The sequence below is a fragment of the Leptidea sinapis genome, chromosome 25, assembly GCF_905404315.1.
Source record: "Leptidea sinapis chromosome 25, ilLepSina1.1, whole genome shotgun sequence".
NCBI lineage: Eukaryota > Metazoa > Arthropoda > Insecta > Lepidoptera > Pieridae > Leptidea > Leptidea sinapis.
Window position 1 is genome coordinate 4,261,116 of NC_066289.1, and position 24,827 is coordinate 4,285,942.

Below are 24,827 nucleotides of genomic sequence, written 5' to 3' on the forward strand. Positions count from 1 at the left end.
AAACGACACTGTCCCGTCTTACCCATATTATGAAAGAAGAACATCAAAAGTTGTATCAAATCCCGGTTTTTTTCTGTTGTAGTTGTATCGTTATGTGGTTTGACGTTACATAGATTTATAACGCGTCAGATGTTATTACCAACACCCCTCTCGAATAGCTTTAGTAAGGATGGATACATTTTGTATGAAATATCGAATGCACTGAGCTAAGATAGATGATATTTCGACATTGCTTCATATAAAATATACGAACTTGAGAGAATATTTTTGAGCCATACTTTATAGAATTGAATTTAAATCGATTTTCTTAAAAATAAGTGAAAGTATTTTTAAAGACTTATAAAGAACTGAAGTAAAAACCACTATTAATATTTGTTTCATTTATACATATCACACACATTTGGTTACAAGTTTAATTTGTAAAATGTAATTTTTTTCTGTCTAATTTCTGCTACATATTATATGTGCAGTGACATTACATGCCCGGTGTTTCCTGGACGATTTGACAAGTCCCTTAAAAAAAATAAGCTACAGGCAACGGTCTGGTGCTTGCAGCAGAAAATATGGCAGCGGTGATCAAATACCATCCAATGACCCTCTTCCATATAACAATGTATATTCGTCTAGTTATACGCATATATATTATTTCTTACTCGTGTATAAAAATGAATCTCCAGTGAATTGAAATGAACCTTCTTTCTGTGTATAAGATATGTGAGTTTTTTCCGGTTCCTGTTTTCTTCCATGACTTTTCTATGTTTACCAACCTGTAAAATTTTCCTCATAATAATTCTAAGTATTGAAGTCGGGACATAAGATCAGTATACAATAGTAATGTATTTATTTACCACAGGGAACAATAACATAATATTTTGCAGCAACACTTGTTTAACATCATAAAGCTACATCAACTCGTAAAGGGGCTGTGACACGGGAGAAGAATTGAAAAGAAACTCCCAGCCCATCTTCTAAGAACAGTAGACATAACATGGATTAATTGCTACAATTAGAAAATATAGACCGGTGTTTGGGCGAAAATCATAAAGTTCGTCACGTAAGATTGAGCAGATTTCAAACGCCCTTGCGTTTTTACACACAATAAATAGCTATTTTCCATGCCGATACATCTTGAAAAAGAGTTTGAGGTCGATCGTAAACATCTAATTTTTGAAACGACGCCAAAATGTCAAAACAACAGTCGGAAGACAAAAGAAATAAACTGATTCCTAAAACCAATGAGTGCCAGTTTCAGATGCTGTAATAACTTTTCCAATGATGTTTATTTATTTATTTATGTTTATATAAATGGCCACTTCTATAAACATATAGTGCGCACTATGTACTTGCTTCTATATACACTAAAAAATATAGATTATAAATATTTCTTTGCCGAATTATGAAAGCGACAGAGGACTTCGAGAAGGCAAAAATATCTGAGAATCGTTATTTTCTTCAAATAGCGGTTCTCTCAATAATTTTATGACAATATTGAAATTTTCGGAATTTGTTGTTATCGAAACAGTAATTAATTACTTTTAGTCATCCGACAAAGGAAATCTTACTGAAATAGAACCAATTTATATTATAAATATGAATTGAAGCAAAATATAACGCTTGAGTTTTTGTAGATTTTCTACTTTGGAGAACTAATTTTAAACTGCAAAATTTATCAATTTTTTAACATACGTTATAAATATAAATTTATATTGATAAAAGCCGAGCTTACGTAGATTTGTATCATAAATAAAATTCCAATAATTTCGTTGGATTAAACATGTGTCACCTGAAGATGAAAAGAAATCTAGTTATAAACGAGGGAATACACGATGTTTATGATTAATAACCTAAATCCATCAAATACACGTGGAGTCACGCACGTCTGTTTGAAAAATCGTTTTCGCTTTGCAGGTAAAAAATATTGATTCTACTCGTATATTTTTCGTGCTTCATGTAATTTTTGTATTTGACATTTTAAATGGGCTGTTTTAAAAAAATATTCTTGGAGATAATCTTAATTTAATAATAGGAAAAGAGAGTCTTTTGTGCTTAACTCAATAAATTTTTTCGCTTCGATAAAAAAATAATGAATGTTTTGACTTAAATGTATTAATATAAAAAAATCAATAACGAGGTTATTCCAAGAAAGATGGGTGCAGTAAGATGTGATTGTAGCGTAGTTATGTAGTGCGTCATTTGCTCGATTTGTCAATACCGCATGTTCATGCCTACACTTCTTTAAAAGCTCTTTATTGAGGATTATTATTAAATACAGATCTTAGTTCAAAATTATAGATTTTTAAGTCGATTTCGCACTTTACGGTATATAATACTACACTACACTGCAAGCAATTTAGTTTTACCAGTGGAAAATCAACCATAGATATTGAAATAGCACTTGTTAAACATGTGTTGGGAGAACTTTCATGACGCAATAGCTATTTTCTGCTACCTTTCGAAGGCTTTTGATTGCATGGATTTTAGTACCCTTTAACTTAAGCTTAAGTTTTATGGTTTGTGACAATTATTTAAAATTAATGACTTCTTACATAAAGAGTCGTAAACAGTTTGTAGGCATTTGCGGTATACAATCAACAGGCTCCGAGTAGAGAGTGGCGTGCCACAGGGTTCATTTCCTGGCCCGTTTCTCTTTTTAATCTATATTATCGATCTTCCATTTATGGTAGAGTAACGGATATAGTTGTATTTGCTGATAACACGCCACTTTTATTAAAATAAAAGGGAAAGACAATATAATGAATATCAAAATGCTTTTAATGACGCTATGTTAAAAATATGAAATTGGTTCACAAATAAAACCTATTGTTAAATAGTAAAATAAACCAATTGTATTTGATTACAACTACCAAATGTGAATCAAACAAAAGGTTAACACGATGAATGCGAAACGAGGCTTGAAACACCTCGTTAGTGTCTCGTCTTTTTAGCGGTAAGGAAAAACTTAAACTTCTCTGACGTGCGAGAGGCGTAACTTCTGTGTGGTATAGTCTAGGAAAGAGATTACTATAAATCTGAGATGTGCTATTAATGCTGAGCTTTTGGGTATAAATACTTTAATACCGGATTTTTTAGGCCTCGTACCGCACTGAATATATAAAAGTTTAATACAGTGCGTTACGAGGTTGCGAACACCTCGTACCCCCGCACACCTCGTACTGCACCCTACGCTAGCTCCAAGCGGTTAGTGTTGTGTAAAGCTGCGCCCGCGACGATATAATAAGATGTCAAAATGTTGCCGAAGAAAGTTAATTAATAATATTATTGATGATGAAGACGAGTTGGGTGGTAAATCTAATTCAAAATTACCGATATTTGAAAAACTGGTAAGTCTCCAATCAATATTTACAAATTATACTCAGTTTAAGTGAAATGATTATGTAGGAATATAATAAATAAACAGTATATATAGTATATATATATAGTATAGTAGTATATATAGTACAATTAAATAAAATTTATATTTTTTTCCCATCACTAAACAATATGAAAAAATGCCCTTTTCCAGTGCAGTATGGGGTACATAAGACCCCACATTTTATTTTATCTATAGAATCTAAACTAAATAATCTGCCCACAGGCGGCGGCAGATTTAGGTAAATCATCTCATTGATAATAATAATCGCGACAAAAACCGTACAATTCGCCTTATTTGGCGCCAAAAAAGGATTTTTGTCTCCTGTGGGCGGTGGGGTTTATTAAGCCTCGTGCCGCTACAACCTCTGGTTCAGAACGAGGTTTCAAACGTCTCGTAACGTAGTAATGGAAAGTACAGATAAATCAGTGACGCTGGGAACGTGTTAAGGTAACGCAAGATTTTAATTTCTGAAATATGTAGATACGTAAATTACAGTGGAGCCCACATATCACTAACTTAGGAAATAGACTGAGTTCTGCAACTTTTGCCTTTAATAAGATCAGACAGTGGACTGATGTGAATACAGCTCGTTTGGTATATTTTGCGTACTTCCACAGAAGGCTTACTGTAGTGTAGTAGATTATATAGAGGGTAATAATGCACGATTCTTGTTTGGTTCTGCGCAGGCCACCTAAGATTTCATAATATTATATTAAGTAGGCTAAGTTGATATTACAATTAATTAAAAGATAACCTGGGAGTTACTTATCAGTTTTTCTCCCAAAATTTACCAAGTATATACAGTAGCAATTAAGCAATATGTTATTGTTACTCCCAATGGGAAATAAATATATTTCTATATCTATTGATGTAGATAATATTCATTTCACGTTAAAATATTTTTGTAAAATGATCCTGCGATTGTTTGGGAGCGTGAAGCATTCACAACTTGTGTATTATTTGAGATATCTTAAAACACAAAAGCATGTTACTACCTTCATGAATATACAGACAATATTCGCGACTAGTTATAACAACAGACTTACTGCACGCTGAAACTACACAGCACGATAAACAACCGCATGAAGTATAAATGAGCAATAAACACTTATTTATTAGAAGTTCTACTGCAGTAGTGAGGACACTCGTAATCTCACAATATGGTCGTTCTATTATGTTGCAGTGAAGACTATGTAGAGCTTATGTTTGAATAACCTTTTTTCTTTAATAATTTCGGTCTATATAATAATGTATATAAGAAATTTCCACCTATGTATTGACTCATCACGATATCTCTGAAACCAGGCCAGAGACTTGAACTTTGGTAAGAATATTTGTTTCTTATTAGAATTTTTTTACTTAACTGAACAACGTTTAACAGCTCAGCTAGTAAATATTTAATATAAGACATAATAATTTATCAGAAAGAGTACTTATAAGTAACAAACAACAGGAAAAATACTAGCGATTCCTAAATCGCTATTATTTTTATTTTTTCAAGTTGTTTTGACCCTTGTGGGCAAGGGTTCACGTTATAGGCGCAAAGGCCAAGTCAGGGGCATTACACCGGTATAGGGGATATGCACTCTCTCCCCGGTGATACGAAGTGCTTAATATTACACCTATGGGAAAAGCAGTAAGCAAATAATATTTTTAGAAATTGAACGCAGCGGAAGCCGTTTGAAGTTTTTAAATAAAATACTTTAAAGGCTGTCATATTTTTACTTGCCAGAATCATTATCTGGCAAAATATTTAATAGCCTATCGCCGAAAATAGAAATGGTAAAACCGTTAGAAATGCAATTCATACTTAAATTTTGTGTGCTTGCTAAGCCACAAAACTGGCAGTCATATGCTAAAATAACCCTGCAAAATTCTACGGCAACAACGCTATATAACATAGAGGTTATATAGCGTTGTTGCCGAAGAATTTTGTTTATTTTCGATACGCTTTGCTATTATTTCATTTTTAATAAGTGAGTGACAGCCCTAAGAAATTTGGTAAGAATTTTACACTCTGTTCGATAGCTTTTATGTTGTTCCGTTTGTGTAATTGTGCATAGGGAGTGTACTTGACTGAAAAGGTTAAAAACTCTTGACTATTGTCAATCTAGACGTGTTAAGCATACACAAGAAAAAAAAACTGCTTTAGTTGTAATTGTTTTTACATCGGCCTGAATAAACTTTATTAAGGAAAAGGATATTCGTAACTTAAAAGAGTACACAGATATCGCGTGAGTTGAATGCAGTCGGTGCCTGATGTTAACAACGGGAGCAGTATAGTGATGTGCCGTCCTTGACAGCTTTCCTACGCTTACCGTGTAATGGCGTTAATACTGAAGTTGCGATCCCGTGTTATTCTTTTTATTTTAATAATAACTGATCCAAGCCCATTAGGTTCCGTTCCAAAAGAAACGAGTTTTTATTCATCGCCGGGCACTGGCGAAAAATGTTTTTAAAGTGTTGAAGAAAAGCAGAGCAAAAAATTTGTGATTTAATTATTAGGTTTGGTAAATTTAAAGCATTGTTTGAATTTATCGACACACTAATGATTATGTTTATCAATTTTAATTAGATCAGCACTATCGCATTCCTGAGCTCTGCATTCAACTCGCGCGTTATCTGTACCAAATAATAAGCCTAAAGTGCATATATATATGTCATCTATATATACGAGTATATATAGATGCGTATTGAAGGAGGAACGCATTCAGATTAAAAATTAGGAACCTGCATATTGTATAAAACACAGAATAAGTAAAAGACATCTCTTTAAACTATGCTGTGGTATAAATACCCATTAAAATATGTTATCATCGTTACCTGACTAATGAGAATTTAGTGACCCCGCGCCTGCTCACCTAAGTTGATTGACTGAACCGTTTGCATTGCAAATATATATGTATTAGAGGACCACTGTGTTATAAGGTTAATCACGAAGGGCCTATAACAAATTTAAAATTATCATATAATAGCGTATAACTGAATTGATATCAATGTGTACACGGTTTTTATTATGGAAATCCTTTGTTTTAATTTTTGCCTTTCTGTCCTTTTATCTGTCCAGAAAAATGGACCAGCCCTGATGTGGAATAACATCAGGGCTGGTCCATATTTTCGAAAATCTAACAGATAGCTCATGTTATTGGTAACAGGAAAAATAATTTTCAATTATAAATATATTAATCAAACAAAGGCACTATTTCAACAATGCACAATATAATATACAGATTGAACTTTTCACTAAATCCATTCAATTTCACTTACAAGAAGCATTTATGTTATTGTACATGTATTATATTATACGTCAGCTGTATAGCTACAGATATACTGCTTTAAGCATTCCGGTGACGCGAACTCACGAGATTTCACCCATCCAAAAAGGTCTTATTTTTTAAATTATTTATTTATCGTTTACTAGTGGGAGGCTAATTTGCACAGGATGCCGGCTAGATTATGGGTACCACAACGGCGCCTATTTCTACCGTGAAGTAGTAATGTGTATGCATTAGTGTGTTTCTGTCTGAAGGGCGCCGTAGCTAGTGAAATTACTGGGCAAAGGAGACTTGACAACTTATGTCTGAAGGTGACGAGCGCAGTTGTAGAGCCGCTCAGAATTTTTGGTTTTTTCAATAGTCCCTTATTTTCATTAAAAAAGAAAACGGAAGCGCCAGTCACATCGCGTCACCGACATGCTCATGTTGGCGACGTGAAGCAAAAAGTGCTCAACACGACTAAAGAAGTTTTCAAAAATTATGCGCAGTATCCGTTTCCACTTAAAAGAAATATACTCGGGTAAAGTTGCGGTGGTCCCTCGCCCCAATATAATCTTTTGTGTTGAAATGATAAAATGAATTCTGTTTGCAATAAATTCTGTATCGATTATACGTAACTTTCAAAGTAAGGGGATGGTGAATAATGACATTTTATCTGTTTGCTCCCTCCGATTGTCGGGTTGTCACTCCTTGTCAACGACAGGGAGTTGTCCTGGATACGATGGTATTATTAAATCTGGCAATCCTCGACATCTAAGCTTTATTTGAACATTGACCTCTTCTTAAAGCTATTCTACAAAGCTTTAGCGTGAGTCAGCAAGACAACTATATTTATTTTGAGGTAGATCCCATCTATTTGAATCGTAAAATTCCATTAAAAAAAATGGTTATTTGAGATAGTGGTTCTTATTGCTCCGACCTGTATAATAATACTCCAATAGGGTTAATTTTAATAAAAAAAATAGTTAAGGTAGTCGAGATATTTTTTTTTATCGTATACTCTATGCTCACCCAGCAAACGTTGTATTGCCATATAAAGTTATTTAAAAAAATTGGGGTATAAAAGTAGGTGTAACTGATTCTCAGACCTAAGAAAATATCTTACTACAATTATTGTATTTGATTGCCATCTTGCAACCCTATAGCGGGTTTATGGCTGGAACAGAATAATATAAATTCGTGATAGAAAAGTAGGTGTTGTACGTAAACGGGTGAAAATTTGAAGTTGTATGTAATTTTAATGTGGAATCATAATAAAAAAATTGTCAAATAAAATAAAAATAAATATTTTGGGGTGGGCGACATTTATCATTTAGGAGTATGAAAAATAGATGTTGCTCGATTCTCAGACCTACCCGGTATACACACGAATTTTCAAACAAATTGGCTTAGCCATTTCGGAGGAGTTTGGTAACAAGCACCGGGGCACGAAAATTTTATATATAAGATAATATTGTTTTGAAAATTGTACATTTACCAATTAATTGTTTAATTGTTTTAATAATTAAACGATTAATGCAATACATGTTTGTTTTTTTCTCGCAAGTGTGTTGAAATAGTGCGTATGAAACTCGTGAGTAACTTGCGCCCTCACCCTCGTGTATAGTGAGCATCTTATCTCACTTCTATCATAAATCACAACACATTATAAAACAAAGTCCTCCGCCACGTCTGTCTGTCTGTCTATTCGCGATAAACTCAAAAGCTACTGCACCTATTTCCAAGCTTTTTCACAAATGGATAGCGTGATTTGCGAAGAAGGTTTTCGTATAAAATTTTGTTTAGTTTTATTTACATTAACGATATTTGTTAGAGGTCTCTGAAAAAATAAACCGTCTTGGAGCTTTCCACGAAAACGCTATCTAAGCCTATTAAGATTTAACAAATATGGTACAATTGTGTATCTAATATAGTCCTACAGAAAAGTCCGAATTGGAATATGTCTCTCTCTTAAGGATAATAGTATATCAATTTTAATACTATAAAAGTATAAAGTGTTAGTAGTTTTTGATAGGTAAATAGACATTTTTTTACGTTTACAGCGATAAGAGAGCGATAATACCATTTCGATATATTCAACAACAATAATTAACTCCAAACGAATATTGAAAACAAAACGAATTAAAAATAAGTTGTACCAATTATAAAATTTCTGATGGAGTTCAATTCCAATATTAATTAATTACTATCACAGCTCTCTATTACAGTTATAGCGACATCTAAATAAAAAATACACTTTATGGTCCCTTTGCCTTGCGTCGCCTGTGAGCTCCCTCGATTCATTAGTGTGAAGAGTCCTTTATACACCCAGCTCTACACGTTATAATTATTTGAGAAAGGTTTCTCTATTATCGGAGCGGGGTTCATTGTAAATGACCCTTTGTTTATCACTTCTTAGTAGTCGTAGTACCAGTGTTAAGAGTTACGCAAATATTACTTCTGAGTAAATAATTTGCGATGAATGTGGTACTTACTATTATAATATAGTAACAACAGTGATACGACTTAAGTAACGACGACGACCCTTATAGCCAGCAGTGGTTAGTGAATCTTCCTAATAAGCTTGGACTGAGGTTCAGGGTTCGAATCCCGGTAGGTGCAAACATTTATATAATGAATATGAATGTTTGTTTCCAAGTTATGTATGTTTTTATATATTTATGTATGTTTAAGTATGTATATTGTATTAAACGAGCATACGGGTCACCGCGCTTTAATGAAAGTACCCATGTCGTATTATCCTGGAAACTCATTGAAAGAAAGTTCCTTGAAACCGCACTATGGACGAACGCGACAGATCCAGATAGTGGGGATGATATTGTAATTTGTGGCGTGTCATGCGAAGGTGAAATTCGGCTGCAGGAATCAGGCCATAAAGCTCTTCGGAACATCTCCCGTGATGCGGTAGAAAACACACAATGAAGCGACGTCTCTACGTAACGCAATTCTAGCAACTCTGCGTTGCATGCGGTAAATGCTTCGAATTGATTCTGGGGTATGCCAGGCCAGAGATGTTAGCAATATTCCATATGTAGTCGGATCTGCGCTTTGTAGAGCGAGCATTGTCTTGAGTCAGGCTTGAAACGTTGCCGTGCTCTATTTATGACGCCTAGCTTCTTCAGAGTCAGTTTGGCTTTGCCTTCAAGATGACCAAGTGTAATCGCTCGAGATTTCGAGCCAATTTCGATATTAACAATTTTGATTTAATTTTTCAACAATATTGCCTTATAAGAAGCTATAATGACGAAATACTTGATGATTCACCTTTAGATATTAATCCACACCATCAAAGAGTAGGGATAGATACTGTCGTATAAACTAAAACTAAGCAATTTATATATCAAAATTAAAGCAAACTCATTCTTACTAACTTTACTATAATGCTTACTTTACCATACAATAGTGAAGGAAGGAAATTATAATTTTCCCTGAATTAATCTAATTAACCTCATAAGAGCTACATAAGCGTTAGTTTTATTTTTACTATCTAATAAGTGGCTCGAAACTCTCGAAACGACATTAGCAGGAACCGTAACATAAGAAACCCGAAGCTCAAGTACCGTGCATTACATGTCTTAACATATTTTAGATTGGGCCACGAAATGGGAGATTTAAAAATTCAAATTGCAATCAATGTATTTTTTTTACAATTAAATTAGTTTTATAAACTTATTTTTTTTATTTTGTGAATGCTTACATGAGCTATCTGCCAGGGGTAGTTCTATTAAAAGTATTGCAGCCGTTTCAGAGATTAGTTCATAATTGTTCCAACCAGACCTGACCTTGTTTTTACCAGTGGGAGGCTTCTTTGCACAGAATGCAGGCTAGAGTATGGGTACCATAACGGCGCCTATTTCTGCCGTGAAGCAGTAATGTGTATGTAGTAATGTGTTTCAGTCTGGAGGGTGCCCTTTGTCTTTATTTTCATAAAAAAAAAAACAAAAAAAGACGGAAAGCATATAAAAATTGCTGGTATGCAAAAGTACCTTTTATACATTAAATATCTCGCAGAATGAACTATGTTTGGTGTCTTATGATTCTCTTGAGAATACTTAGATACATTTAACACTTTTTAGATAGTAAAAACTTGAGTTTACTGTATACCCAGTCATGTACCTCTAATCATTGACCTCTAAGATATAATATATTGCGTTATTGTATACTTAAAGAGCAAAGGCATATTTAAATCAAAGACTAAGAATATACTAATCTGTGTCCAATTTTGATTTGTCAATGTGTGAGTTAGCTAGTGGTTTAATATTCGAAAAACTACGGAGCTGATGCTAAGCTTGGCTGGCTGTTTACAACTTGTCATTAAAAATCGGCTATAGTAACAATAAATTTGCTTTTCTAACTGGCTGTATCTCTATTACAGATTTTTGTCTTGGTTTGTCTATACGCTGGTATATTTTAAGCCTTTTTTTTAATGAAAATAAGGGACATCACGAGGTTCGTCACCTTGAGGTCTCATTGGCCCAGTAATTTCACTAGGCGCAGTAGTGGTACCCATAATCTAGCCGGCCTTCTGTGCAAAGAAGCCTCCGCTGGTAATTATAACACTGCCTATGATTAAAAAAAAACAAAATTTGATGTAAATTATTAAGGCCGTTTGTGAGTTACGCAAAAATATATGATTGCTTACACAAGAGTCGCTTTAAAATTGAAATATCTATATATATAAAACAAATTCGTGTTAGTTACACCGTTTATAAGTCAAGAACGGCTAGACCAATGTTTCTGTTGTTAGATTTTGGATTTCTCTTAGTCCGGAATAGGATAATAAGTAATAAAATATCAAAAAATCACGAAAAAATATTATTATAAAAAAAAAATATTTTCTGATACATTTTGTATGGATTGACATTTTGATGACATCTCGAGAATAGGAAGAATTCAATGAAGTTTTTTGTTAGTTTCACGCTACATGAGTAATAAAATACAACAAACAGTGCACGTCATGTTATTCAAGTTAACTGGTTGGTGTGTTTGTTTCGAGTTTCTATTAGCTTATTGTGCCGATATTATCATTAACAATGTCACGACCAAAACGATCAAATTATTCCCGACAAAGACGTAATGCAACTAGGATTCGAAACATTGCGAATGAAAGGATTGAAGAAGAACAAGAAATTGCAGGTGAAAAGAACCGCGTCAGTATGGATCGACTTCGTGCTAAGAATCACAAGAGCAATGCGAGGCAGCCCGTAAAATGGATCGGCTGGCAATACGAAATCATCCAGTAAAACCTCAGAGATAAACAACTAGATAACTTTCGACGCTCAAGAATAAATTTATGAAGTACTGATTTGAATCGAGGAGCTTTTCGATATGATTGCAGTACCTATTATTGTTTGAGAGTGAACTACCGAATCACGACATTTTCTAGCAAACACTCAAAAATACAATCTTTGTTTCTAAATGACCCCATTTGGGGCAGACATTATCTAAGAACAAGGACATTCAAGTAATTTATTTATTTATATACTTACACTTGTGTGTAAAAAATGTGAAACTGTATTGTTACAGTAGAAGAAAAACATACTTACTATACTTATTCCTGTGTATTATGTATGCTAATTCTAAAAAAGTGTTTATAAATCAGTAATACGGACTTTGCTTTTGATATTGTAGATATAAGGACAGATTCACCATAGGATTGGATCATTGCAACCTCTCGGTGATGCGCAGCATAAATTTTTACAATTATACTTCATGGGCAACATGGAGGAATAACTTGATCGATGTCAAGAGATCAATGCAGCAATGATTATAGCAATTCTTCAAGATCTGCAGCAACTACTTCATGAACATTTTGCATGTGGAGTTAGCCCGCAAATCTTTCCTTTCCGATCTGTCTCGCATTCTTTCATAGTATTATGTCCTATGGTATATTGTTATGGGGCAGTGCGGCCGATATTAATACCATCTTTGTGCTGCAGAAGAGGGCTATTCGCGCGATTTATAACCTAGGTCCTAAAGAATCATTAAGAGAAAAATTTAAAGAAATAAACATTTTGACTGTTGCTTCTCAATACATTTTTGATAATGTTCTGTATGTTCATAAGCACATTGAGGAATTCTCTAGAAACTGTGACATTCATAATGTTAACACGAGGAACAAACATAAACTTGTTATGCCTACTACTCGGTCGGGTCGAGTTAGTAAGTCTTTTGTTGGGCGATGTATATGCTTCTACAATATGATCCCAGAAAATGTACAAAAAAAATGTGTTTCGAAATTTAAAAGAATTGTTAAAAAACGTTTGTGTGGGAAAGGTTATTATAGTATATGATTTCCTTAATGACACCACGGACTGGAAATAAAGCGAACATCCTCAGGCTCTTTAATTATAAATGTTTATTGAACGATATCACATTGTAATCCACATTTTATATAAAAAAAAGCCCGCTGAGACGCTGACGTTCAATAAGTGATTTTAAATCCTATTTTGAATAAAAATATTTGAATTTGAATTTGAATTCGCCGTGACCATTCAAATCTTAAGCCCAATCCTTGAAAGTTTGTGGCGTGAATCTAGAATCCATTTCCCATGTTCAATTAATTATAAGTGGCATGTTCACGGGATGGTAGACCATCTCCATCCGTTTTATTATCATGCGCAAAAGCAAATAGCTTTTGCGCATGATAATAAAACGGTAAATGTCGTCTATCACAAGGTGTTTCACTGAAGAGTGCAACCCAAGCACCAAAACACACAGCTAATAAAGAATCATTCACGAATTTGATTTTTTTTATTTCCTTATATATTTTATACTATTACAATATTGAAATTAATTAAATCCAAAATCTGCTCATTTATTGCCTCTAATGCGGAACAATGTTCGCCGGGTCAGCTAGTTATATTATAAAATAAAAAATGTTGTTGTTTTGGCGTCACGTCACAAATCAATGTTGCTAATTCCTGAAAATTGATGAAATGCCACTATTTAGGGGTACGAAATAATAAAATAAAAGTTAAAATAAAGAAAATATTTTATACTTATGAAAAACGCTTATATTTATTTAATTTAACTATAATAATATACTATAAACTATAATAATATAGAAATAACAGACAAACGGTTGGTAAACATTTTTATCCATCCCTATTATAGTTATTTTACCCCTTTTGGGACAAAATTTACAAATATCCCCCTTAAGTAATGTAATACATTGTATAGATACGAAAAAGTCATATTTCGTAGCCACCGAGCCCTCGCACAGCAGATACGGTTCCCAAGTTGAAGCATGGCATCCTGAATAGAATATTCATGTCACAGCTTCCGACTTTGCGAGAGCTGCCATCGTTTTAATTACTTGCACGGTGCAATAGTCGCCGGGGAACTTTTGCCACCGATCCATTAAGGCTTGATAATTTGTTACCAAATGAGATGGTTCGCGTATCTATTGGTTCACTTAAGACTATTTATGGTATTTATATTATGCGAGAAAACATTTTAATCGTCTGCAGTGAATTTTGTTATACCGATTTGCCTCGTGTTTTCAGACAAGTTTCGAAATAATATTCTGACAACGTGTGTGTTTATACGCGCGGGCGCGTGTGTAGGAAAACATATACTATTTAAAATGAAATGAAATTAGTTATGGCGAAACAATAGACAGACATACCTGAGATTGCGAGAAGAGGTGGTCAGCTGGGGGCCCCCAGTAATCCTCTAGGAACTCTCTTTCGTAGGTGTTAGTGTGTGTCCGCTCGGGGTTTGGTGAATGAATGCGTTACACCGAGTACTTTGATGCCATGCGAATATACCGGTGCCCACTGATGAATGATTTATTAACCGGTGCGAGAGTCAATTGGCATTAGATCAGTCAATCAGATACTAATGCATCTGTTGTCTATAGGTATATCTCTATTTCTAAAGGAACTATCTGCTCTATAGTTTGCCATAGCAAAAAAATTTTCTTTAGGTACGAGACGGGCAGGACGTTCAGCTGATGGTAATTGATACGATTTGCCCATTACCCCACAGTAATGCTTCAGGAAGAAAAAACCGCCGTTGTGGTACCCATAATCTAGCAGGTATCCTGCCACCCACTGCTATAACAAAGAGAATAGACGATTGCGGCGCAAACAGTGTGCGCAATCGCATGATGTTCGATTAGCTAAAACTTCAAAGCATAGCACTTTTCTCTATAAAAATGTATGTTTTATAAAATACATACTGAAATTTAAGCCCTTGAAAGTTTATATAAAGCTTATATTTTTTCAAAAAATAATTATATATCTACAGAATATGAGAAGAAAATTCATTTTTTAAATCTAGATAAAAATAATGGCTAATCGTTCAATCTACATAAAAATTGTAGGTAAATTTATTAATTGTACACCAATACTATTTAACAAGACATAGGTTTGTTAGTTTTGTAAAGAAATTTGTATTATGCTTGTAATAAATGAAAAATGCTTCTAATTCTGAATGAAAACTATGGCGGTCTTATGCGAGAACCCCATAAGAAGAAGAAGTAACCTAGCTCCACTCGATTCTTCAAGGCCATTTGCTCGGTCCCCAGTTGCTTAAATCGTCGAAGTTAACGTCAGCGACATCGGGGTGTGCGGATTATTTTTATACAGAAAACATCTGGATGAATAACACCTTTTTTCTGAATCAAAATTACAACCCTGACCTGACTTGAACATACCAAGAGAGTTTGGTATGTTCTGTAATAAGTTGTTACTTAGTTTGAGCTGATTATTGGGTACACAAGCACAGAGATTGTAGCAACACTCCATCTTATTATCTAGCTGGATGGTTGTTTTGTCCCTTAACATTACTTTGGCAATACTAAACTTTACCAGAATCGCTTGTGTAGTCAAATTATCGGATTCAAATATATTGAAACTATTAAAAGAATAATCAATGGAGTTCAAATATTTTCAAAGTCTTAGTAAATATTTTATCTAATGTACTAATGTAGTGCTATAGAATCGGTGTACCAAACTTAACTTAAATTTTTGACGGTTAAAAACCTCATGCATAGAACTATTGTGTTTTTTTTTTTATTTATCGTGACAACTTATTTCAATCGATATAAAATAATAAAGATATAAATTATAAATCTAAAAACCAGACAGCAGAACAGTGCAAACAGATGATGAGAAATAGCGAAAACACAGCATTTGTAAACGCAGGACCTTAATTTCGATTGAACGACACGTTCTGCGACTTCATCGTGTAGATTGAAGATTGATGTGTGCGCTTAGAAACGTCGAGTCGCTGAAACAAATTTTTAAATGAATGAATGATTCGCCCAACTTAGAGTCGCTGCTTTTCAGGTCTTTCAGGTAATTGGTTAATTATCTTTATGTTTTATAGTGTAGTACTTTTTCCCATAACTGCTAAGCCATTGTAAATAAAAATCCTTGCAAATGAAGTTCTTATTTTTATAATTTCTGTATATAACTGTAATGTATATTTCGTTTAATTATAGTAAGGAGTTCGGTAGTTTCTACTAGATACTATAAATATAATGTGTTCATGATTTAACCTCTCTCTGTTTCTCAGTTTACGCCCCAGCGCTCTTACGAACTAATACTAAACTAACTATTCGAGAGATGCATGATCCGTAAACCTTGTTACGTTGGGTTGTGACGCCATCTACAAGATCTATATATAATAGTTGATAATCTGCTCAACCCCAATAAATGCATTTAGAAAATTAATTTGAAATATTGTTTTATTAATTCTAAACTATTATTATTTTAAGCGAATATCGTTAATTACTTCTATGATTAAACATCCACATTTTTCAAAGTGTGACCTTTTTGTCTCATATTATGTTCCCCTTGCTACGAAAAACAAAATTATTATTCAGTTTAATGATTTGGCCCCAAATTTAAAAATTATGGACGAAATTTATTTCCCTTTTAGGTGTGCCAATTGGGGATCAAACATTTCCTTATTATTCCGATTTCTATGCAAAAACTTCCATAATATTGTTAAGATTTATGATAAAATAATTTTCTTTTATATTTTTTGTTCCCAATCTCATAAAGGTTCTATGATGTTGCCCATTGTGGTGCAACTCTGACCTTTTGTCAGGCTTAGACAATACTAATAAAAATGTTGTATCAAAAATTCAAAACTGGTCATTAATTACAAAAATTAGCAATTCTAAACACTTTGATATGTTTTAAAGTGATAACCCTCACTTCTGGGATTAATTACAAAAGTGAAACTGAAAACAAAATTTTATGAACGAAACGGGACTTGAACATGCTCCTACGAGCTACACGCGTACCTACAAAATTTTATCAACGATACGTCACTCGAACGATTGGCTAAGTTGGAAAGAGCGCTCGCACGGGATGCGAGAGGTCGCGGGTTCGAGTCACGCATCGCACATAAATTTTTATTTTCAATTTTATTTCTCTCATTCTAAACACAGTTTATCAAAGTCCGTATATATACTGTATACATTTTAATTGATTGTCACGTATTTATTATATTGAATGTACATTGTGATCTATTGAACATGAAAATTTATAACTCCGAGAGAATCTTTCAGATCGAAACACGGAAATACTGGCACGAGTGTCAAAGTACATTTGCATACGTAAAGATATTTATCCCGAGACATTTCGACAGGTGAACATTCAGTCTCTAAGCAACTCAGGATGTTCACTGCACAAGACTTCATACGTAAAAGCTGTCACATATTTATGTGAAAGCTGGGAAGTAACGTCTATTTGAAATATACAGATTATTGAAAAACCGGTTAAGTGCGTGCCGGATTCGCATATGTAGGGTTCCGTATCTTGTTATTTTTTCATATTTGTTAATAGTGCCTTGGTACAGAGCCATTGGTGTAGTATAGGAGAATGTGGGAAGCGCTGATCACATGAATCAGGTAATCCGTATGTTCGTTTGCCCCCCTCATTCATAAAAAAAAACAAACACAGATAATATAGAACGATCTTCTGCAATGTTACTGGGTGGTTATAATTTAGTGTAATTAACAACGCTTCTATATTAATTATTCTGGTGTTGCACTAGCCATCTGGAAACCTGATATCACACTAAGTGTTGGGGCTAAGTTTAAACCTTCCATACATTTGGTAAAGATAAATGATAAATTGGAACGATTAGTAATCTATATACATAAAAATGAATTGCTGTTCGTTAGTCTCGCTATAACTCGAGAACGGCTGGACCGATTTGGCTAATTGTGGTCTTGAATTCTTTGTTGAAGTCCGATTTAAAAGGTGAATAAATACGAAAATGCTCGGAATTAAATAAAAACAAAAATATTGTTTTTCCTTTGCTGTGTTCCCCCGTCGTTCAGAAATCAAATTGAAAGAATAGTTTAAAATGAATAACTAATTGGAATTTTTGTATCTTTCCAACTTTCACAGCAGGTAAAATATAAACTTAATTTTAGCTCAAATGAAATTTGAAATCAAAATTTTTATAAACGATAAATCTTAAGTTTTGTTAAGAAATAAAGATTTTTATAAGTACTACGTGCTTGGTCATGTGTGTACACGGACGAAGTCGCGGGTATCAAGCTAGTGATAAATAAAACCGTTCCTATTGAGTGATGAATTATAACTAACTTTATTTCATAAGAAAATTAAATACACGCGTTTATGAATAGCGGCAAAGGACCGCGGCGGATGTACGGTTTACATCGTACATTCTGCGCCTCCCGAAAGAAGGCGAGATTAACCTTATAAGTCACTTACATAAGAAATAATTTGATACAAATATTAAAATGGTTAAAAAATAAAGTAAATAAGAAAACAAAAGTATAACACGGTTGTAAAGAACAGAAAAAGTTACACAATGTAATTAGAAACAAGTAAAGGTTAATTAGTCATTAAGTGTCTTAATCTAATGGAGCGAGTCATCATGGGGGAACTGGATTTATCTAGATTCTAGACTTATTTATAACTAACTCTCCTTTCCTCTAATTAAACGCAATTACTTTTATTACTACTATACCTACGTTTATTAATTAAATAGACTTACATACACTGCTTTTGTCCATAATATTAAGATACTTTTTTGGTTACTATAGTTGTTTTTATATTGATAATTAAAAGCACTTACTATCAGGGTTTTTGCAAGCAAAATTTGAAACTAGACTATATGCTGTAGCATTATACCAGTGGGAGGCTCCTTTGCACAGGATGCCGGCTAAATTATGGGTACTACAACGGTGCTTATTTCTGCTGTGAAGCAGTAATTTGTAAGCATTACTTTGTTTTGGTCTGAAGGGTGCCGTAGGTATTGAAATTACTGGGCAAATGAGACTTAACTTGCTCACTTGTAGTGCCGCTCAAAATTTCTGGCACTTTCAAGAATCCTGAGCGGCACTGCATTGTAATGGACAGGGCGTATCAATTACAATCAGCTGAACGTCGGGCTCTTCTCGTCTCCTATTTTCACAAAAAAAAAAATTATAAGAGGACTAAGCCAGAAGATCTTACTTAGACTTTACTCAGACTTTACTCATGTGATCATCAACTTCTAAGATTTTAAACACTAGTTCATTTGGTTTATTATAATTAAAATATATAAGTTTTATTTTACTATATCATTGTCTCGAAACATAATCATACACATAACTTCAGGACTAATTCCCTTCTTATGATCTATTTGTGTCGATATTTTTACACATATAAAACTGAAAACTAAATTTCACGAACGATGCGTGACTCAAACCCGCGACCTCTCCCGTTCCGTGCAAGCGCTCTTTCCAACTGAACCAACCGTTCGAGTGACGTAATGTTTATTAAATCGTGTATACTTTGTTCAACTCTCAGTTTGTGGCTTCATCTACAGGATCTACTTTACAGTTGATAACCAGCTCAACCCCAATTTATGCATATTTGGAAATTGGCTTGAGATGTCGCTCTTGCAAATCTAAGCAATTTGTTATGTTTTAAAGTGATAACCCTCACTTCTGGGATTAATAACTTATAATAATTCGATATGTTTATTATCCTGATCCTCCTGCTAAGATATTGGCTGCCCTCGTGTGACGTGATACATATCCTAATTAATCCTGCTGATACTTGTGTAAAAGCTTAAATATATGCGATTCTAACTTAAAACATTATAAATTGTATGAGATAACGTGAAATTTAGCAGGCCTGTTGTTTAAGTGTTTTTGTGAATCTTGAGAAAAACAGTGCGCTGGTATGGACTACTCTAGACAATTGCTTTCTCTTGCACGTGAATCCCTCAATTTTCCTGATATAATCAATCTGATTTTTCATTCTCCTGACAGCTTTATTCTAATGCGTATAATTTTTGTATGAAGTAAAAAGGGTTTTTGAGATTAGAAGCAAATACCGTAGTGTGGATCTGAACCGAATTAGCTCCTAATTAATACACAGTTTATTAATGCCAAAAATATTACAATATAAAATAGCTCATTAAAGATCCACCCATCAGACAAAAAACATTTCTGGGGATTGCCACTAACATTATTATTTTTTATGCCCTCCTAGATAAACCAACCATCAAGGCAAATTATCAACCAAACATCAGAATAATGAACTTTCAAGTACAACCGTACAACCTTTGATTTCTATTACTTTTAAATTATAATATTAATTAATTTAGAATCACACTTTTCCACCGTTTTTCTCGCAACACTGGATTTGTTCTAAAAGTATTTAACTCAAAGTGAAAACTCAAAGTTACTTTTATAGTCTAGTGAGCAATTAGTGAACTTAGCCTAAAGGGGCTGTATTCAAAGCTCAATGTAGGTTTTTGAAGTAATTTATTTTTATTCTATGCAGTAAAAAAGGGTGAGGTACATTCAGTTATATAAAACATTAGGGGATGTTTGATTAATTAAGAAAGATTAAAGGGAAGCGTATTTACAATGTGTTTAAAAGGACAAAGCTTTACTATGGGCGGGTCTGTTCTTATACCATAGGGGTAAACAGGCAAGTCGCTATTATTTATGAAAAGTAAGAAAAAAACTGACGTTAATAACCATCTAGGATAGGGTCAAGAAATGCGTTGCCAGCCTTTGAGATATGAGTATGCTGTATACACAGCTCCGAAAGTCGTATTGGTTCAAAATGACTGCACCCGTTAAATGATTCCACAAAGTGGCTGTTCGAGGCAAGAATTTTATCTGCTGAAACTGAGAAATGCGAGACCGCAATATGATGGCGTTGGAATTTCGCATTTGGTCGTAAGGTCCGGTGGTGGAATTCGGCTGCTGATACTTCCAGGGATAAGTGCAGTAGAAGATGTAGAGGGAACCCACATCTTTGCCCCACGATGTCTCGAGCCGCTGTTCGTTGTATACGGTCAAATGGAACATTAATAATATTGACACACTCTTAAAAAAATATCTTGCCCCAAACTAGGCATAGCCTGTACAGCTGGATGCAAGACAACGGCATATTTAATACGATATAAATACATTTAAATATACATGACTTGGAAAAAAACACCCATATTCATCTTAATATAAATGCTTGCACCTACCGGGATTCGAAACCGGGATTCGTACCCGGAACCCTCTACCTAGCTCAGTGGGCAGGATATTTAAAAAAAAGGTAAAATGTGTTGTTAATATATTTTACCACACAACTTTGGAAAGTTTTACAATGATGATTTTAAACTGACTTAATGAAACTAAAATCGCAGAAGTTTTAAAATTGAAGTAAAATTAAATGGATATAATTGGTAATAAAGTAAATTAATAGCATTAACCAAATAAATGTCAAAAACAATACAAATAACAAAATAATTAAAATAAAAAATTCCTCATACATTCAATGAATTCTTACGAACTACGAACATTCTTCACATGAACTATTATACGTATAAATTTAATAATTTTTAGTTTTATTTAGAGATCGTAGAACACAGCAATATCTATTTTAAATTTATTGTTAGTTTAAAGTCGTTGAAAATATTATGAAAAGTCGATCCAGGCCTTTTAAAATAGTCGCAAAGTACTGAAAAGATTTTTTTTATGACAGTAAGGGACGAGACGAGCAGGTCGGTCAGGTGATGGTAATTGATACGCCCTGCTCATAACAATGCAGTGCCACTGATGATTCTTGAAAAACCCAAAAATTCTGAGCGGCACTACGATTGCGCTCGTCACCTTGAGACATAAGATGTTAAGTCTCATTTGCCCAGTAATTTCACTAGCTACGGCGCCCTTCAGACAAAATAATGCTTAAACATTACTGCTTCACGGCAGAAAAAGGCGCCGTTGTGGTTCCTATAATCTAGCCGGCATCCTGTGCAAAGAAGCCTCCCACTGGTAAAAGAATTCGGCAAGTGGTTAGCAATTTCTGACTATTACTCTGTGGTAAGGTCATGATTATATATCTACAACATCATCTAAAGAAAGGCCTTAAAATTTTATTTTGGAAAAGAAAGAAAAAACTCCTAAATAAGGTCGATAGGACTGCTTCTACAAGTCTTATTTAAAATAAATAGCTTCTATCACAATAAATGTATGTAAAAATGGTCTTTAAGCAAAAAAACAGTTTGTCAGGTGTGGGGTTCGAACCCACGCTCTCAGAGAGAACCAGAGCTTAAATCTGGCGCCTTAGACCACTCGGCCAACCTGACTATGAATCCTGATTGTAATTTATCTATCCAATTAAATAACTCAATGAAAAAGTTTTCATACTCAAAATAAACGAATCCACCGCGACATCTCAAATTTCGTTATAGTTGAGGCTCTTGAGGAATTCTGTTTCACAAAAAGAACAAAACTTGCCTTACCTTATTATTTATATTGCAATGTAAAATTTTAAGTTTGCTTAAAGATTAATTTTTATATTATGATAAACATTTCAATAATTTTATTAGAGAGCCAAAAAAATGAAAAAAAAAATGTCCTTTCCCATTTACACAACTTTATATTAATAATAATAATATTGACACACTTTTTACACAAATTATCTTGCACCAAGTTAAGCATATATAGTCTGTGTTATGGGTTACAAGACAACGATATATTTAATACAATATACTTACTTAAACATACATAAATTCATATAAACATACATATAAACATCCATGACACGGAAACAAACATACAAATAATATCATACATAAATAAAATCCATATCGCAAATAGCATATGTAAATTTACAAAATAAACAGTTATATACTTAATAATATGATAAAAACTTTATTATTAAACTATACAAATAAAATGATAGAAGTTTTCATTTGTGCATGCATCACGGATAAGCTATAGGATAAATTTGAATTAAGTCTTCTAAGTTTTATTATACCTAAGAAATTTGGCTCTTATCAAAATAAAAAAATATTGCGTTTTTTTAAACGCACTATATGAGTCATGCGCGGTGGTTGTGGTTCACTTGCTGGTAGAAGATTACTTCCGCTATTACATTAATAAGGCAGTCCAACGAGAATTTATTTTAACTTTAAGAACCTTCTGATAAGGTCCACAAACTAAGCCCGAAAGTTATATTCATTGCTTCAAGTGCCTAACTTTTGTGACCAGTGTTTCGTTCGGAAAACTAACGTAGGTGTCACTTAAAATATGATGCCAAAAAATTGTAGCAAGAGAACAGAGATGGCGGAAGATAGCGAGTAAACAATTAAGTAATATTTTTATGTCAGCTCAGTGTTCAGTCCGTGTACGCGGATGAAGTAAAAAATTAAAAAAAAAATTAACATGATTGATCTGTTAACAAATAGAGTTCATAAATATAAGAACTTAATTAAATTAATATTGTTAATATTTGATGCAGAAGGCAAGAACATAAAATAACTACACACCCCTACTATTAATTACGTTGTGAGAAATTTTAATGGAAACTTTCGTATAGTGAGAGGTCACCCGAGGGGTTGAATACCAGACATCCCGGATTCCGAGAATGCCACAGATCCCGAGGGAATACAGGTTTTAATTGCAAGTGTAATTGTTCTAGTGAAAATTACTCGTCGACTTGCGTACAAATACCTTATTTATACTTCCTGAGTCCAGTATTTGTGGTGTTGTTTGATTTCATTAAAAATCTTTACTTAATTCTCGTAGTTTTTTTATTTTCCGGCGTGACTACAAGCATTAAAATATAAAGTAAATGGGAATGGTTACGCTTTCGAGTTGAATTAGGAATGTTGTAAACCTATTATTAACTATATTATGACATTTTGATTAAAACTGTGGTAGTTTTCTTCGTCAGTCATTCACAAAATACATGCAAATAATTTGTGATAAATGAATTAATAAATAAAAAAGATTTTTTTTTTATGAAAATAAGGGACGAGACGAGCAGGATGCTCATTGATGGTATCAGTTGATGGTAATTGATACGTCCCACCCAGTACAATACAGTGCCGCTCAGGATTCTTGAAAAAACCAAAAATTCTGAGCGGCACTACAATTGCGCTCGTCACCTTGAGACATAAGATGTTAAGTCTCATGTGCCCAGTGATTTCACTAGCTACGGCGCCCTTCAGACCGAAACACAGTAATGTCTATACATTACTGCTACACGGCAGAAATAGGAGCCGTTGTGGTACCCTTAATCTAGCCGGCTTCCTGTGCAAAGAAGCCTCCCACTGTTAGACTTCTTCACCATCCGGCTTATAGCCGTTACCTTACTTTTTTTTCTATATTTATAACCTCTAAAGAGGTAGTTCTTTTCGAGAGAAACAACCAAATTTAAATGGTTCTAATTAAAAAAGTAAAAAGAGAATTATTATACATTAAGGCTGAGATCTACAAAGCGTACTTAGACTTTGCTCAGACTTTACTTACGTAAAACTTTGCTGAGTGTGACAAATTGGGAACTTGACTTTTGACATGGGGCTGTCCTAACTTAGCCTTAGCATAATTTCAGCTGTCAAATGACTATAAAAACGAAAATAAAGATTATGCTTAGCTTATATTCTGCAACGTTTTAAGTAAGTAAAGTCTGAGCAACATCTAAGTACGCTTTATAGACCTCAGACTTTATGTATAATTTATTTATTTATTAGGATTTCCAACAACAAGTACACTAATACAACAATAAAAACGATACAATTAAATTAATGCTAAGTGTCTTCTCATTTACAGGAAATCACAGCATGCACAAAATTTTACTTAATTAAGATAACAACACACTTACGTTTTTATTGCATACATAAAATAGTAGCAAAATTAGTAAGCATAGATTTAAGATCCTGTTTGGGTAATATTATTAAAG

The 24,827-nt window shown here is 33.7% G+C and overlaps 1 long non-coding RNA gene and 1 other non-coding gene across 2 annotated transcripts; both read right to left on the reverse strand.

Annotated features, from left to right (window-relative positions):
• Positions 1-728: 728 nt before the first annotated feature.
• LOC126972142 (uncharacterized) lies at positions 729-23,626 on the reverse strand. Its single transcript, XR_007731061.1, has 3 exons — positions 23,597-23,626; positions 15,804-15,885; positions 729-767 (listed from the first exon to the last, which is right to left on the reverse strand). It is a non-coding gene; the product is annotated as an uncharacterized LOC126972142 (long non-coding RNA).
• Trnal-uaa (transfer RNA leucine (anticodon UAA)) lies at positions 22,145-22,227 on the reverse strand. The gene has a single exon. It is a non-coding gene; the product is annotated as a tRNA-Leu (tRNA).
• Positions 23,627-24,827: the final 1,201 nt, after the last annotated feature.